Here is an 18,522-nt window from a genome sequence, read left to right as displayed (position 1 = left end):
TATGTGCTTGCACCCCGGGCTAAAGTCTGCCAGCCAGCCCCTGGGTCTGATAAGTCCGGACATATGACCGCTTGGGTAACGTATTTTGCGTGATTTCGCATGCCCAGAAGCCAAACTTACATATGTGACTGTAATTGCATGACATTCATATCCGCACGCATCTGACGCTGGCGACCCCTTATGACTTGAGAGGCAGAACAGGGGAGGGAAAGGTTGGACTAACGTAGGCGATGTATAGTAAGGACACGTTAACACATATGCGGCCAATTCAAATACTGTGTTTATGGTAAGTGCGCTTGTTCTCAGCCGTATCTTTTACCTGCTACAGGACAGGTGTAAATGCAGGATGATAAGTTATAACCAACACGATGATAACCAACACGCCATCATCTTCGATTAAAAAATTACCCGTGTGCATCTCAGTAACTATTAAAGAACAACTGTATACATTAATAAGATTAATCTTCAAAACGCATTGTATGCCGTGCACGAATTGATGGGTTAATTATTTAGTTAGTTCATTTAAAATAATTTATGAAACTGAAGAAAAAAATGTGGATTGTATTTGAAAGGTTTATTTTTGTATTTATTAAATTATTAGTAGTTGTTTTTTAATTTTATGATCAAATTAAAGTCATGTGCGGTCGGATGTAAAATTTTTGTACTTACATTTGAATACAGTCGGAGCTACGCAAAAGTTGGATTCTCTTTTTAAATACATAAATTACGGCCAATTTGCGTTCGGACTTGTATAAGGCTGTAAGAGAAAAGAAAATCAATTCAAGTAAAAATAAAAGCTATACGTTATTATTCAGTATTTTAGATTATTAAATTGAAAATCTTCTCAACAATATTGTGTGTGTCAATGGCAGCATAAAACATGTTGAATTTTGCTAATTTCAATTAAATTCATCATTGCAAATGTGTCAAATTGATCAAAACAATATTGTGCGGCAGACGTGGCAGAGGAAGAGGCAAAATTAGGTGAGAGAGCAACATATAGAGAGATCGCTCACGTGAAATGAGCAAGTGCAAAACACTATCTAACACACTATCTAAAATACATTTATGAAACTCTGAGAAAAATAATCTGAGAGAATGAAAAATCTATTATACAATGTTGTGTGGCAGTGGCAGATTATCAAGATAACACAATTCTGTCGTCCCTCCTTTCTGTACCTCACACGGTGTGGTGACAGCTAAAAAGACAATATTGTCATTTGATTTATTTCACAGTGACACACACTGTATTGTTGTTGTCATGGATCAGTCTATGGTACAGGAGAATCTCACTATTAGCACCGGCAGAAGGACTGTTTCTACAAGTCAAGGTCATGTAAGAAGGACATCCCAAACAGAGTCCTCTACACTTAATGATCTTTCCCTAACAGCAGCTCTTCCAAGCACAAGGGGAAAACATAATGATAATAAAGATGTGATACATTTCCTAATAAACAAAACAAAATAGCCCATACACACCCTCTGTGACAAAAATGTCTAAGACTATGACTATTTTATACTAGTACTGGCCCTGATACTGCTAAAATAAACTCTACACTCATCATGTCCAAAACCGAGCTTACCCTCTCCTCCCAGTCATGAATGGAGAGGGGGTGTACGAGGTGACGGCCAGGAGTAGAGACACTTCACTCCTTCATTCTACTCTGATTGTTGACACATAGATCTGGGCCTAATCGGGAAGCGTCCCATCCAAATTTCCTACTCAGCAATGTACTGGTGAGGGCCCCTATTAAAAGAAAGAGATGAAAAGGAAAGATGTTACTCACCGAGTAATCGGCGCCTCCGCTCGAAGGTCGTCGGTACTTTTGTGATCGGCATCTAAAAACAGGGGCAACAGAAGACAGCCCACCTACAGTGCTGTCTACCGAGGTAATATGTACTTCCCACACTAGTGTTAGCTACAATTGCACAAAACAGCACCCTGATCCTAACAACCAAACTATGTGATCAGATGCGGTGCAAGGTGAGAGGACTTAGCTGAAGAAGGTTGCAAGCTTAGTTCCATTTAAGTCTTTATATGGGGCTTTGAAAGTCCCTGGCTAGCAGGAAAAATGGTATAATGGAATGAATGAATGGAATGAATGAATGGTGAGTGAATCCTGTAAGATAATTAATAATAATTGTTGCCCCTCTAAACAAGAAATCATGATTACACTCATAGTTAAAACTTGTATTGTGCCTCCTGTTATGTTAAGAATGGGCAGATAGTTCTAACAGCATGATTTTTTTTCCTTTGAAATCTCGGACGAGTTTCTGTTTCTGTTGAATCTCGGGCGAGTTTGACTAATCCTCCAGCAGGATAGGTTTTGCGCATAAAATCTCGGGTGATCTCAAGCAATTTGCAGCGATTTGAAATCACTGAAAAAATTGCATCTTGATACATTTACCCCCTGGAGTCTTCCTAGGAATTCAGGAGTCTCCTGGACATCTCAGGAAAGTAGGCAACTATGACGTACAACCAGCATTACAGCACCAATTCCTATGCAGCTGGGATAAGTGTCTAATATAAATAGTATTTGTGGTTTTGTATAGGCAGTGATTAGGGAAAGAGCTCAATCTTAGGTTCAGTTCTCAGAGGGCATTGTCATAGCATGTGCTCTGTGTAGTTCTTGTACTCTTCTTTATTATCTCGTAAAATGGGCTTTCATTGTGTACAAATATCTGTATATGTTTTCTTCAAAAGAAAGTCAAGTATACAAAACTATATATTTCTCTAATATATTGAGGAAGTGGTTATTGCTAGAACTCTCCTCAATGTTTCAGACCTTTCAACGGAATATGTGAAATTTCTCTAATTTTCTTTTTCAACTTCATAAAGCACAAGATAGTCCTTTCTTTTCATTTGTATACTGGAAGACTGCAATAAGCAGTGCCAGTGTGTAACAGCAACAATTCAGGACTACTCTGACCTCAAAGCTAGCACTCAACTTGTAGCTGTCTACTGGACTACTACTGGCCAATTGGACAACTGGAATCTATCAGGGAAGCTCCGCAGAGTACTAGTTGCACTTCCCAATGTCTCCCTGCTGGTTTAAAATATAAAAGGGGGTGGTAATATTAACTTAGCCAATTACACACATGCATAGTCCGATGCCAGCCAGATGTGGGTCATCTGTTTTTATGGGGTATCATTGTTACTGTGAAGATACCTGGTCTTCTGGCCCAATTCTGCCCACTTCACTCTGGCTGGGCACCCACGGGTGCCTTCCCATGCCAGGGAAGTCTGCCCAGTACCTCTAAGGTTCTTATTAGTTACTCAGCCAAATGCAGTTAGAAAAGTACAACAGTATATTTATTGTAACAAAAACAATCACTCAATTAGTATATACACACAGTAAATAAATGCCAGGCAGGTTTACCACATTAGCTGTCCTTTGCCCCACTAGCTTAAGGAGTTACAGTCACCTTGCTGTCCGGACTTGATGACCTGTGGATCTGCCAATGTATTTCACTGATAGAGAATGGCAACTCTAAAAACAAGCCACCCTGCAGCTTCCAGCCCCAGAATGAATATCACCTCCCCCTGGAGTGGCTCCTTAAATCAAGGGTCAAATTTCTACAGTCCTTTCCCCTCCCTCAGCAAACCACTGGGTCTATCCTTCTTAAATATTGGTGCGTGCTGTATCATGGGGTTGGAGGGGTGAGTGGAGATGAGCTGTACTTCCACAGAAGGTCCCCTGCTGGGCTGTAGACAAACTGTCTGAACTAGTCATGTTGAGAATAATGGCTACTAATTGGTCTTCCCCCTCACCTGTATCCTGCAACCTGATCCCTACCCATAAACCCCTGGCTTTACTTTAAGAACAATGAATAACAACCTCACTGCCACATCATCAATATGCAAATCACAATATACATATTTACAATGAGCTACAATGTCCCCTTATGCACATGTAATTAGACACTGCAGTTGTAGTCTGTTGATCTGGGGAACAAAAGCAAGGGCTATCTAAAGTACTTGTTATAATCTACATTATGTGAAAAACGAGAAACAGGATGGTTACAGTGTTATTACACTTGTTTCCTCACATATACCTCCCCCACTTATTTAGCCTTTGTTCCCCAGTTGCTCCCTTGCCCCAAGTAAACCTTTCCCCCCCAAGTCCAAAGTCTCTGGCCTGCTGTGGTTTCGCCTGGGTCTGATGGTAAGGTAGACAGCAGTACACAGTTCCTCAATCTTCCACCATGCTCCCATGGGTGCGGGCATATCATCCCACCCAACTGGAGTGGGGCTTTATGCTGCCCTGTGTCATAAGATGAGACAACACTAAAACTGGGCCACTCATGTGCACACATCCGTGGTAGGAGAGCTGTAGTCAAACATCCCTTGGCCCAGGGGCTAGAAAACTTTAGGGCTCCTTGTTTTTTCTGACAAAGATCCAATCCCCCGCTCCCCCAAACACTCAAGGGACAACTGACAAGGGGCAGGAAAACTTTGGGGGCTCTTTTCCGGTACTTGCTCCCAAAGATCAAATCCCCCTTCCCCCAAACACTCAAGGGACAACTGCCCAGTGACAGGCAAACATTGGGGCTCCATTAATTCTTTGCTGCTGGGAAATCCTCTGTCCCCCTCCCAAACCACTTTTGGGTATGTAAGTTGGTGTGCATCTCTCCTCTTCCGCTACCACACCCAACTGTTGCACTAATTCCCTCACCTCTGAACCATCGGGGTTGTGTGAATCCTCATTGGACCCAGACTTGTCCTCCTGGCAGCAAACCAGAGTGGATGGTCCAGTGCAGGTCTCTATGGGGTCCTATGGGGTCCTAGACTCCCAGATTTGAAGCTGGAGTGCGATGCTTCAAAGCTTGTGGGGCTGGTGAATCTTGCTGTGCTGGTGCCCTCTCAGACACCCACTCAGTCAACATCACCTCATCTACCAATTATGCATAAGGAAAGGTGTAGGAGTAGTTTTCCCAGTGCCCCATGGTAGGGGCCCCTGACATGACAATTCCTTTATCCTCTCCCATTAATTTTGTCATACAGTCTGTAATCATGATTTCTGCTGAGCAAGTTTATGTTTCTCTTCTGTCACAATATTTACAATGAGCTACAATGGCCCCTTATCCACATGTAATTAGACACTGCAGTTGTAGTTGTTGAGCTACGGAACAAATGAATTAAGAGTTGACTATAACAGCATCAATTCAATATTACGCTCTGAAAGGTACAGTACAGTACAACTACAGCAGTGGTGGCCAGTAAAATATTTCATGGTACAGTAGTAGTAGGCACCTCATATAAACATCAAGCACATAAAGACATATATATATATATATATATATATATATATATACAGCTCTGCTTGTACTAAAACAGTCACTTGTTACAGCCCTGCACACTCTGCCATTGGTGGTCATTATTACCATTACTTTGTTGGTATGTAAAACGTTCTTTCTCCCTGTACAGTGTATATAGATTTTCTCTCTCATGTCTCAGATGTAATATGTGGATAGATCTGTTTGGTATATCAGGGCTGCTTTGACATGACTAATTTACACACAGATATGACAGACAGATAATTCGTACAGGTATACACTACCGTTGCGGTCTCAGCTACTTTTCCTTTTATGATAATATTTTGCTTGTTCTTTCCAAACGTATTTTACAATTACAATAACCTGAATGTATTGATATACAAATGTCTCTAATGAATTTATTCAGCCCCGGTTACTGCAGCTGGAGAATAGGTGGGAAAAGCAGAAACAGATAGTTCTCATGCTGTGTAAGAAGCCAGGGCGGTAGTTATGTAACGAGTGATAATGTAATCTGCTCACAAGTGATAGAACGAGGCTGTGCACTGATTGGTTGGTCTATGGTGGACGTTTCCTGCTTTCTAAATTTATAAACCACATTTTTACTTTCAGTGTTTAGAGATAAAGAGAACTTAGTAACTGTGATCACAGCCCCAAAATTATAGATTCTAAAAAACATTGCTGGTGAGGGGGTTGGATGGACAGACTGTATATAATTTATAGACACATTACTGTGATTGCTGGTTTGTGAAACATGACTTTGTTTTCTATCACAGGACATATTTGAATTGGTTTGAGTTAATCTGTTATGTATGTCTCATATTACAGATCTGGTGTGATACCGAGTCAACAGATACAAGATCTTAAACGGAAGGTACGTAGCACGAGGTAAAGGCTTAAATGGAAAGTGCTATCAAAACCGTGTATGATTACATGTATGTCTAAAGGATATTTCTTTACTGTTCTTTGTTCATCTGAGGCGTGCCTATGTGGTAACATGTTGGTATATCTAATAATGTTTAAAAACAATCACACATCTCATCATATCTGAATTAACAGAATTTTATATAAAGATTTATCAGCTTTTAGTCCAGCTAAATTTTGATTTGGTTTCAGAGATGCATATTATTCAGATCCTCCAATATGACCCCCTCCGTCCTCTTTAAAATCCTCTGCTCCTGGATTTCCCACTTATTTTAGTGGTGCTGTTGCCTGTTTTGATTTAATGAATTGATGTATAAAAAAATACAAAAACCTTTTTCATCATTGAATCTTTCCAGCACTGGAAACTTCAGTAGTAAATTTAGTGGGGAGCGAGTGGAGCAGTTTGTAGCGGGTGGAGGGAAAGCGCATGTATGTGGTAGTTTGTATAAGTGACGAGAACGCTAGGGGTATTCTATATTGGATCTGTACTTACCGGCAACAGGGGAAATGAATTGTAGTCTCGTGTGACTCCTAAAGGTCTCCTCTGGTTAAAAATGATAAAAATAGAATATATTTTTTAATGTAAAAGAATAAATAATAATATAAGTCTATTAATGAAATAAAGTAAGTTTTACACTGCTGAATGTAAACAAAATGGAGAACAGTAAGCTAGAACCAATAGACAAACCTCGGCAAGAATAGCACCAATATAACAGGGTCTGGATTAGAGGTGTAAAAACCCCAGAAGTTCTATTTTGTTTGACTCAATCAAATTTGGACACTAATTCATTAACTGCACCAAATGCTTTTTGCATCACCTTCCCCTCTTTTCAAATTTCAAATAGTGTTTTTAATTGGAAATGACTGGGAAAAACAACAAATAATAATTAGCTGTGTCAGGGAAATTAAAATTTCGGCATTTAGCCTGTCGGCATTTTCATGTCGACAGGATAAGTGTCGGTATTTCTTCCGTCGGAAATATGTCTACCACCGCATCTGCCGATATTCCAGTGGATCATAATGAGGTAAAAGTACTATAGGGTAGTTCAGGGTATGTCCGCACTATTTTCAGTCCATCTGTTGCCGAATCGTGTGGCTGTTCATACTCTTTTTTTAAAAAGTTTACCCTGACAGCGAGTATTGGTGACGGGTTACAGAATTTTATTGCTGTGTGAATGACTTTGTGTAAGTATTTCTTGGTACTGTACAAGCATGGACTCCCTTTAGATGCTATAAATTTGCCAATTTTCTGACTGTAACATTTTACCACATACGCCATTACAGATCACAATAAAACGGGGCAAGTACAGAAATAATTAGTGTTTTTGCTGTGGTCAGTGTGTTGTGATGAGAGTGTAAAATGTATAAGAATAAGGGGAACAGAGAAATCAGGCAGGAAATGCTGCAATACTGGTTACACAGCTTTACAGCGGCAGTTTAAAGAGCAATGTTTTTAGTAATGTGGGAGCATAGTGAGGATGGTGCTGTCTTCAAAATGACATTGTCCCCCACACGCTAGGGTTACATAGTTGTGATCATTTTAAAAAGTTTTCCATGGACACATTGCTGTATAAAAGGTGCATGTCAGGATGTGCCGTGTGGTTCAGGCTCAGTGGCCCTTGGCGCACTACAATCTCTATCATGACATGTTTATTGAACCTTATTATAATGTCATTTTTATGCACTTTGAAAATCCTTTTTCTCTTTAATAAATATCGACATATAAAGCCAACATCCGAGGTGGCCAAACTCAGTCCTCAAAACCTGTCAACAGTTCATGTTTTCAGGATTTCTTTAATATACACAGGTGAGTTAATGCATTTGGCTGGACCAGTAATTAACCCACTTGTTGTACAGGCAAAATTCCTGAAAACATGATCTGTTGAGGATGGGGTTTGAGCTCCGCTGTCCTACATATTTCACAGAGGCATACATTTCCATGGACAAGTCTTTAAAACCTGGGATGGTCCCTGGAAACTAGGAAGAGTTGACAGTTATGGGATTATGTTGTATTTCTTCATTTAATTATTTTCTATTTTTTGCATTGTGACAGATTTGTAGTTGGGTGATTGTTGGAAACTTTATGTATTGCTTAGAAAAGGCAGTAAATGTGACATGATCAACTTCTGGGCCTAAGGCTGGAACGTTTGGCATATTGGTTTAGAACTTTGTGGTTCTCCTTCTGTTTAAATTTAATCTGGTTGCTGTAAGGAATTTTGGGAATTTCCCCCCACACTGCAGTAATTACTTATTTTCGTTGGAGAATGATGTGGTAGTTATAATGTAATTTGGGTTCTACGCACCACCCCTTACATTCCCAGTGGTAGCACGCCACACAAATTCCCTTTGGACCTCTCTGCAGAGCTGAAGTATTGGTAAAACTTATTTTACACTAACACGGGGAACTTCATGTATGACATTGTGGGCCTCATGTAGAGCTGGACTCAATCTATGACAGGCTGGGCTGATCTCACTATAACAATGAAACCTCGTTCACCACGTTAACGGTCACCTAATTCCATAGGGACCTTCTTAGTAATTCTTGTTCTGCAGGTAGATCCGTAGGATAGGAAAAAAAGACACATTACCGACACTGAGTTGCTCCTTGCAGAGCTTTTGTTGTGATTGACAGGCCAGGAGGCCTATCAGCAACCAACCAATACAGAGCACGTTCACTCTGATTGGTCCGTCATACACATATGTCATTCACATCGTTCACATGGTTCGTAAACCGGTTCTAAAGCTTAACAATTGTATGAAATTCTGGAACCTAAGATTAGTAAAATCGCATTCCACAGAATTGACATTTTATGGAAAAAAATGGGATGACAATGGCTGCTTCATACTGCTGTGCTTGGGGTAGGACTAATTCAAGAGCCAACAATGTGAGTTACTGTTCCTTGGAGGGGGGGGCGGGGATACATCAGGGGCAGGCTGGCCCGGGGGGGGCAGGGGGGCATCGGTCCCCCGGGCCGCTCAGTTTATCCATTGTTAGGGCCGGCCGCCCAGCTCTCCCTTTCCCCCACGGCTGCACTATAACCTAATTATTACATGACACGCGATGCGGCTGCCCCAGCGCACAGGCAGGCGTGTCACATGATACGCGATGCGGCCGCGTCATTGATGATGCGGCCGCATCACGTGTCATGTGATGCGGCCGCCCGTGCGCCCCCCCGGGCTGCATCTTGCCAGCCCGCGCCTGGGATACATACAGTACAAGGAAACATTTACAGATATTTCACCCCTGTCAAAGACTGCTCCTTTTACTAGTAAATAAATAAAAACTAATACTGTTTCTTCCCAGTATAAATATATTAGATGCTTTATAAAAGTAAACAAAGTATAAGGAAACCTAGTTAATAAAGGGGATTTATTAACTGTAATTAAGATGACATGAATGGTCCTTTCACCATAAAAATATTAAGAAAAACCCAGAAAAAATACACACCCAACATATATTGGGCAGATAAATCCTCAGGAGGAAGAGTATACTGTATAGATTTATACCGTGTTTCCCTGATAATTAGAACTACCCCGATAATAAGACCTACCCCTACTTTCTCCATATGCTCTAAATTAAGCCCTACCCCAAAAGTAAGACCTACCTAATTCCCCATATTGTACGGTCCCTGCGCGTCAATCCTATGCCCCCAGCTCCGCCCCCCCCCCCGGATGAAATGGATGCCGCTGTTAAACATCTAACAGTGGCATCCAATCACAGCTGCAGCGCTCACTGTCTCACAGTGAGTGCGCACCCTCCCCTAGTTTGCTGTGAATGATGCTGGAGTGTGTGCCAGCTTCATTTACAGCAGCGCCGTGGAGAGTAGTGAAGACAAACGGTAAGTAAAGCAGGACTGAGGGGCACTATGTGGGAAAGAAGCAGGACTGAGGGGCACTATGTGGGAAAGAAGCAGGACTGAGGGGCACTATGTGGGAAAGAAGCAGGACTGAGGGGCACTATGTGGGAAAGAAGCAGAACTGAGGGGCACTATGTGGGAAAGAAGCAGGACTGAGGGGCACTATGTGGAAAAGAAGCAGGACTGAGGGGCACTATGTGGGAAAGAAGCAGGACTGAGGGGCACTATGTGGAAAAGAAGCAGGACTGAGGGGCACTTTGTAGGAAAAAGCAGTCAATGTTAATTAAAATAAGCCCTACCCCGAAAATAAGCCCTATGCAGTTTTTTCAGCCAAAAAAAATAATAAGACAGTGTCTTATTATCGGGGAAACACGGTATGTAATTGACAAACACTGAAAGGTTACAGTGACTGTGAAGCTTGAGTCGCTGAAAAATATTTTCAGGGTTACCCATTGTTGGTAGTTTCTTCCTGATGGCAGTAACCAAGTTTGTTTTACAATTATAATGTCATTTTCTTGACTGTGATGCTAGAAGGATTGTGAGTTGTCCAAGGTCACAAAGACATCAGGACTTGAACGGCTGCCTTTTAGGGGTAAATGTATGAAGCTCCGGGTTCTTCAACACCCGCGAGTTCGGCGTCTTCGGCTTTTAAATTTAAAGCAGCGCTGCCTTGTAAAGGGAAACTTCCCTTTACAAGGCAGCGCCACTTTAAATTTAAACGCCGAAGACGCCGAACTTGCGGGTGTTGAAGAACCCGGAGCTTCATACATTTACCCCTTAGTGTCATTGTAATAAAGTTGATTGTATTTACCATGTTAAAAAAATCATATTATATAGACTATCTGCCCCACAGTAGTTTATGTTCTAACTGTAACCTCCCCCTTGTTTCAGATAACACCTGCCGGGATGCCTTCAACATCATCATTTATCCTGATATTCGGGATCCTCCTCAGTGTCTTCCATCTGTCCACATGTCAGGACTGGGAAACGTTTAAAAAAAAACACATTACTAGCTCAGCGACAATCGACTGTAATACCATCATGGATCAGCCTTTGTTCATTGTACGTGGGCGCTGCAAACCAGTCAACACCTTCATTCATTCATCTAATGCCAGCGTAGAGGCTATCTGCAGCAGTATCCCAGTCGACAGAGAAGTAACAAGTAGCACAAGCTTCAAACTCACCACGTGCACGAGAACAAAAGATATAACTCCTCCTTGTCCATATAGTGCTAGACCTGAGACAAATGTGATATGTGTAAAATGTGAGAATAGACTTCCTGTACACTTTGTAAAAGTAGGAAGATGCTGAACACTGTCTTCTACACATTTTACTTCTTTAATTTTGTGTAATATTGCACTGCAGAGTAAGAAATGTCACCCTTTGTGTAACATATAGCAAGAGCTAGACACTACTCTCTATAATATATATCGCAATATATATGCTTTACCTTAATCTATATAGCAAATAGCAAGAATGAGACTCTCCTATGTATAACACATAGCTACAGATAGAATCTCCTCTGTATAACACATAGCTACTGATAGACTCTCCTCTGTATAACACATAGCTACAGATAGACTCACCTCTGTATAACACATAGCTACTGATAGACTCTCCTCTGTATAACACATAGCTGCAGATAGACTCTCCTCTGTATAACACATAGCTACTGATAGACTCTCCTCTGTATAACACATAGCTACAGATAGACTCACCTCTGTATAACACATAGCTACTGATAGACTCTCCTCTGTATAACACATAGCTGCAGATAGACTCTCCTCTGTATAACACATAGCTACTGATAGACTCTCCTCTGTATAACACATAGCTACTGATAGACTCTCCTCTGTATAACACATAGCTACTGATAGACTCTCCTCTGTATAACACATAGCTGCAGATAGACCCTCCTCTGTATAACACATAGCTACTGATAGACTCTCCTCTGTAGAACACATAGCTACAGATAGACTTCCTCTGTATAACACATAGCTACAGATAGACTCTCCTCTGTATAACACATAGCTACAGATAGACTCTCTTCTGTATAACACATAGCTATAGATAGACTCTCCTCTGTATAACACATAGCTACAGATAGACTCTCTTCTGTATAACACATAGCTACAGATAGACTCTCCTCTGTATAACACATAGCTACAGATAGACTCCTCTGTATAACACATAGCTACAGATAGACTCTCCTCTGTATAACACATAGCTACAGATAGACTCTCTTCTGTATAACACATAGCTACAGATAGACTCTCCTCTATATAACACATACTAGTTGATAGATTCTGCTCAGTACAGCACATAGCAAGCAACAGATTGTCCTCCATATATGACAGGGATGTTGAAATATTACTGTAATAAGAATGGGACACAATTGTAGAATACTTTAACACATAACTGTATATTGTATACTCGGAGTCTGTATGTAGCCATTATATTACAAGTATTGCTTATCAAGCATCTACTATTAATAAATATTCAAGCTGATTATTAATTCATTCATGTTGCAGTGTATTCTTTTAATAGAGATGAGCAATTCTGTTGAATCCAACAACTCCGAATGTCATCAATCCGAGTTGAGACAGGTTGGAATTTACATTGTTTTTATATATAACTCTCCCTCCATCATTATGTGTTGGGAAAGGGGTGAGCAGGAATCTAGTCTCTGGAGCAATCTGATGTGCATCAGAGAAAAGTGCAACTGAGTGCAACATGCAAACAACTATAAATTATAATAATAATAATAATAATAATAATAATAATAATAATAATAATATTAATATTAAGTAATTTATTGTGACTCACAGCCCTATAGAAGGGGAAAATCCCTCTTTCTGCAAACATCAAAACATTAGTTATGCAAAACATTATCATAAAAATAGTTTATTTAGTTAGTTAATTTGCAATAATTTATGAAACTGACAAAAAAATTGGATTGTATTTAAAAAAATTATTTTTGTAATAATTATATTATTAGTAGTTGTAATTTTAATTTATGATCAAATAAAAGTTATGTACGTTCTGATGTGAAATTTTTCTACATACACATGTGCGCATACTTCAGTCTGTTATATGGCTATGTAGGAAAGTACTGTTTATATAGAGCGCACTTCCATCCGTTTTCAATTCATAATGTACAGTATTTTAAGAAACGTTTTAATCTGAATACGGTCATAACTACGCAATAGTTGGATGCTCCTTTTAAACGTGTAAATTACGGCCTGTTTGCGTCCTGACTTGTATAAGGCCCTAAGAGAGTAAAAAAGCAACCTGAGTAAAAATAAAAGCAATACATTATTATTCAGCATTATTGATTATTAAGTTGAAAATCTTCTCACATCATTGAATAATATTGTGTGTGTCAGTGGCAGAGCAAAACCTGTTGAATGTTGCTAATTCCAATTAAGTTCATCATTGTAAATGTGTCCAATTGATCAAAACAATATTGTGCGGCAGACGTGGAGAAGCAAGCAGCAAAATTGGGTAAGAAAACAACATATAGAGAGATCGCTCACATGAAATGAGCAAGAGTAAAACACTATCTAAAACACTATCTAAAATAAATTTATGAAACTCTGAGGAAAGTAAGCAGAGAGCAGTAAATAGCTGTTAAACAATGTTGTGTGGCAGTGGCTGATTTTCAATTTAACACAATTCTGACGTCCCTCCTTTCTGTACCTCGGTGTGATGACAGCTAAAAAGACAAATTAGTAATTGTATTTATTTAGCAGTGACACACACTGTACTGGATCAGTCTATGGTACAGGAGAATCTCACTACTAGTACCGGCAGAAGGACTGTTTCTACTAGTGAAGGTCATGTAAGAAGAACATCTTAAATAGAGTCCTCTACGCTTAATGATCTGTCCCTAACAACAGCTCTTCCAAGCACAAGGGCAAAACATAATGATAATAAATATGTGATACATTTCCTAATAAACAAAACAAAATAGCCCATATACAGCCGCAGTGGCAAAAATGTCCTAGACTATGGCTATTTTTTACTAGTACTGGTCCTGCTACACAGACAACTGTTGCGGATATGTGAGAGGGTGTCCCCAGATCAGGAGTCCGTGAAGAGAGCGAAGAAAAGAAGAACACGAAACTTGACCTGACAGTGAATCGGCAATGTTTCGCTGCCAGCTATTCAGTGGCCGGAACAGTGAGCCAGTCACGGTGGTCAAGCACAGAAGATGCCGGAAGAAGCAAGAAGATGCCAGGATCAAGAAGGAAGCCGTAGAGAAGAGGAGCCACTGTATGGAGGCTATGGAAGAGATGAAGACGCCGGAGAGAAGCAGCAGGGGGATGGCAAAAGAGCTATCACGGTTCCCCCCTGGTGCCAACGAAAGCTGCGAGACTAAGGTAAGGCCCACTTCCAGGTCCACGCCTGCACTCTGTTTTTCTTACACTTGGGCACAGAGCCCTGGGCATTTTTCTGTGGAGCAAGTTAGGAACAGGAGTAGCCTGTGGCCACATGTATTAATCAGGAATTGCCAGTGACACAAGTAAATTTAGGATTAGCCTGCGCCCCATTTAGTTCAGGCATTAGGTCGGTAGATTTCATATTGGATTAGACCTGGTACCCATTAGATGGTACCCTGCTATTTGAGACAGCGTCCACTCTGTTTCCTCTTTAGGAAGTCATTTTCTGATGTGTCCTTCACTGTGCTGTATGGTATTGCATTGTACTCTATGGTATGGTGTGATGTTTGGTAGTATCTTCCCTTTCAGAATTCAGAAATCTGGCCATCATTAACGGTAGGCTTTTGATATCCGTATTCCCTGTTTAATTTTTGTAATTTGTGTCTGTGATCTCTGGAGTTTGAGTTAGGGTAGTGCATGACACCTAGTGTTAGGAATTTGTAGTTGCGCCGCATCTGATCACATAGTTTGGATGTTAGGATCAGGGTGCTGTTTTGTGTAATTGTAGCTAACACTAGTGTGGGAAGTACATATTAGCCCGGTAGACAGCACTGTGGGTGGGCTGTCTTGTGTTGCCCCTGTTTTTAGACGCCGATCATGGAAGTACCGAAGACCATCGAGAGGAGGCGATGATTACTCGGACAGTAACATGTTTCCGTTTCATCTTTCTCTTAATAGGGGCCCTCACTAGCACATTGGTGAGTAGGAAATTTGGACGGGACACTTTCCGATTAGTCCCACATCTAGGTGTCAGCAATCGGAGTAGAGTGAAGGAGTGAAGTGTCTCTACTCCTGGCCGTCACCTCGTACACCCCCCTCTACATTCACTCTGTGTCTCTGCCCTTCAGTAATTTGTTGTGTTTCCTTCCTAGACTGAAGCTGTGTGGAGCTGTGCTGAGGGGTACGTGCGAACGGTAGGTGGACCCATCGTGGACAAGGTAGGGCATCTGTGTGCGTCCGTCATTTCAGTCTTTACAGATAGCAGATCAGGTTTATGATAGTTATGTTGTTTTTTCCATCCCAGACTGTGATTCATTTTTACTGTCATAATTTATATACACATATAATAGTACGTAAGGTGACTTGTAGCTCCTGCTAAAAGTTGAATTGTTATATTTTGCTTTATTGTCCTTGCTGTTTTAGCCAGTCACCGTTTTATGTATGCAGTGCATACTTACCAATATTGTGGCTCTCCCTCCGTTAAATGCCAGAGCGGATATCCCGGTGCTGAGTGTAGACGGAGTGGACACACAAATTACATCATTACAGCTCGCCCCCTGCTTCTCATTTCCGCAATCCGTGACATCATGGTGGACAGGGCCAGGGTGACGCAATTCACTGTGAATCGCGTCATCAGGCACTGGCCCCACACTCTTCATTAGCAAAGTGAACGGGATGGCCCCCATAAGATAACTAATAATACTTTTTGACCCTCTAAACAAGAAATCATGATTACACTCATAATTAAAACTGTATTGTGTCTCCTGTTATGTTAAGAATGGCCAGATAGGTGCTCTTATTTCTTTTAAATCTCGGGTGAGTTTCTGTTTCTGTTGAATCACAGGCAAGTTTGACTAAACCCCCAGCTGGATAGGTTTTTTAAAATCGACACACATCGCCAGAGATTGGATTTTCAGATGTCAAAATCGCAGGTTATTACATATGGCGACTTTGCACATAGAGTCACCGGTGATCGTGAGCGATTTCCAGTGATTTGAAATTGCTGAAAAAATTGCAGCTTGATACATTTACCCCCTGGAGTCTTCCTATAAAATTCAGGAGTCTCCTGGACATCTCGGGAGAGTAGGCAACTACTATGTAGTGTACTTGCAACATTACAGCACCAATGCCTATAAAGCTGGGATCGGTGTCTAATATAAATAGTAATTGTGGTTTTGTATAGGCAGTGATTAGGGAAAGAGCTCAAACATAGGTTCAGTTCTCAGAATGCATTGTCATAGCATGTGCTCTGTGTAATTCTTGTACTCTTCTTTATTATCTCGTATAATGGGCTTTCATAGTGTACAAATGTCTGTATATGTTTTCTTCAGTAGAAAGCCAGGTATACAAAACTATGTACTTCTCTAATATATTGAGGAAGTGGTTATTCAGTATTGCTAGAACTTACCACAATGTTTCAGGCATTTGAACAGAGTATGTGACATTTCTCTGACTTCATTTAATTTTCTTCCTTCACCTCTATAAACCACAAGGTAGTCGTTACTGATAAAACAGTTGGGCAATCACTATTATGTCATCTAAGCACTCTATGTAGGTGGCCATTGCAGGTCAGCCTCCAGTTCATTGTTTATCAGTTTTTGAAAATGTTTTGTGGCTTTGCATAGGCTAACACATATCGTTAAAGGTCCAGTAAACCATTAATAGATTACTCCCCCCTTATGTCTTGTTATATCCACACTTTCCACCTTTCCTCAGGTAGGAACAGGAGTCAAGTGCTTGCTTGGTTGAATAGAATTAAATCCCCTTTCTACTTGTATACTGGAAGACTGCAGCAAGGAGTGCAGTGTGCCAGATCAACAATTCAGGACTCCTCTGACTTCAACGCTAGCACTCAACTTGTAGCTGTTCCCCAGGTTCCCCGTTTCTATGTGGTATCATTGTTACCCAAGCAGAGATTCTCATTGAAGCCTTGAACATAGGGCAGGGGTAGAATATGATGATGAGGGGGGTAGAGGGGTAGAAAAAAACTCTTTTATTAAGAGTTGACTCTGACAACTCCACTTCCAGTGCTACCTGACAAGAATCCATTCTTGATACTTGTTGTCATTTCTCTGTTTGAGTCTATAAAAAGCCACTTCTTGATATAACCCTTAATTATTGTGTTTGCCCTGCTCCAAATATTCCTGCTTTTTTTCTGTACTGAATCCAGCTTACCTCTGACTAGTTTCAATCTTCCTGTGCACCCACTGTGCTTATGAAGAGTTTCTGCATCCACTAGGCCATCAGACTTCAAACAGACTCACCAGTGTGCCACTGGGGAGATTTTCACCATCCAGTGATCGAAGGGGACTTTCTGATATAGTTAAAGATATTGGTGGATTTATCAACATCTGGCTATATATTTAGCATACATGTAATTGAGGCTTTCCCATTATAATCTGGACTTGTATTACCATACGGGTACTTTTCTGTGAGATCAATTTTGTGTTTTAGTGCACAGCAGTTAGTCCGCCTGCATGCTGCACAATAAACTCTGCAGCCATTTATATATGTGTACTAACTTCAGTGTAACCATGCAACATGTATAGATAATGTTTTTCTATATTTACTTTACATGGTCGATCTGTAACTCCAGACATGGGGTGCATAGACTGGTGTATGAAGGTCACAGAAACAAACAGACATGGGGTTTGCAGCAAACACAAGCAGATATGTAGTACACCAACGGGCATGTATGGAGTGGGGCAAAGCTGGGGGCAGTGTGCTCATATTATAAGTGTCTGAGGACAATAATATTAGGTGGAGCTGAGCTGAAAAGGCTCCACAGATGTTGTTATTGTGTTTCTTTGGGATTGCTGCTAATAAACACTATTGGTGCATTTTCTTCTTTTGGCCACCAGGTGGGGCTAGGTGCAATCATAGGTGGCCTGGCCCAAGGTTGGACCAATCCAGGAGTAGCCTTGCTCTGATGGTATATGTCGATTTTGGTGAGCAGTATTGTGTAAGCTCACCCTGGTGGAATATTTAACATTATCTATATTACTATTTCTTAAATGTGGTAAGTGAATCACTGCTGAATGTGAACAAAAATGTGATGAGAAGATAAAACTTGGGATATATTGCAGTAAAGTATCATATTGCAGGGGTTTGATTTGCCTCAAGGTCTATTAAGGAGCCCAGCACCTGTTCTGCAAAGGAGTAACATCCTGTCTGATAGCGGCTTCCTGTGACACAGACTCATACCTAACAACAACATTACCTATCATTACCTATAACATTACCTATCTGCTCTTCTGTCTACTCTTCCCTGCTAAGATTAAGCTGTCTGCATTATATTTTCCACG

At 40.8% G+C, this 18,522-nt stretch overlaps 1 long non-coding RNA gene across 1 annotated transcript; it reads left to right on the top strand.

The window, feature by feature from the left end:
- Positions 1-5,855: 5,855 nt before the first annotated feature.
- LOC142102097 (uncharacterized) lies at positions 5,856-12,032 on the top strand. The gene is made up of 3 exons (XR_012679200.1): positions 5,856-5,958; positions 6,103-6,148; positions 10,947-12,032. It is a non-coding gene; the product is annotated as an uncharacterized LOC142102097 (long non-coding RNA).
- Positions 12,033-18,522: the final 6,490 nt, after the last annotated feature.

The sequence above is a fragment of the Mixophyes fleayi genome, chromosome 9 (assembly GCF_038048845.1).
Source record: "Mixophyes fleayi isolate aMixFle1 chromosome 9, aMixFle1.hap1, whole genome shotgun sequence".
Lineage (NCBI taxonomy): Eukaryota > Metazoa > Chordata > Amphibia > Anura > Limnodynastidae > Mixophyes > Mixophyes fleayi.
This window is presented reverse-complemented; position numbering and strand designations above follow the sequence as displayed.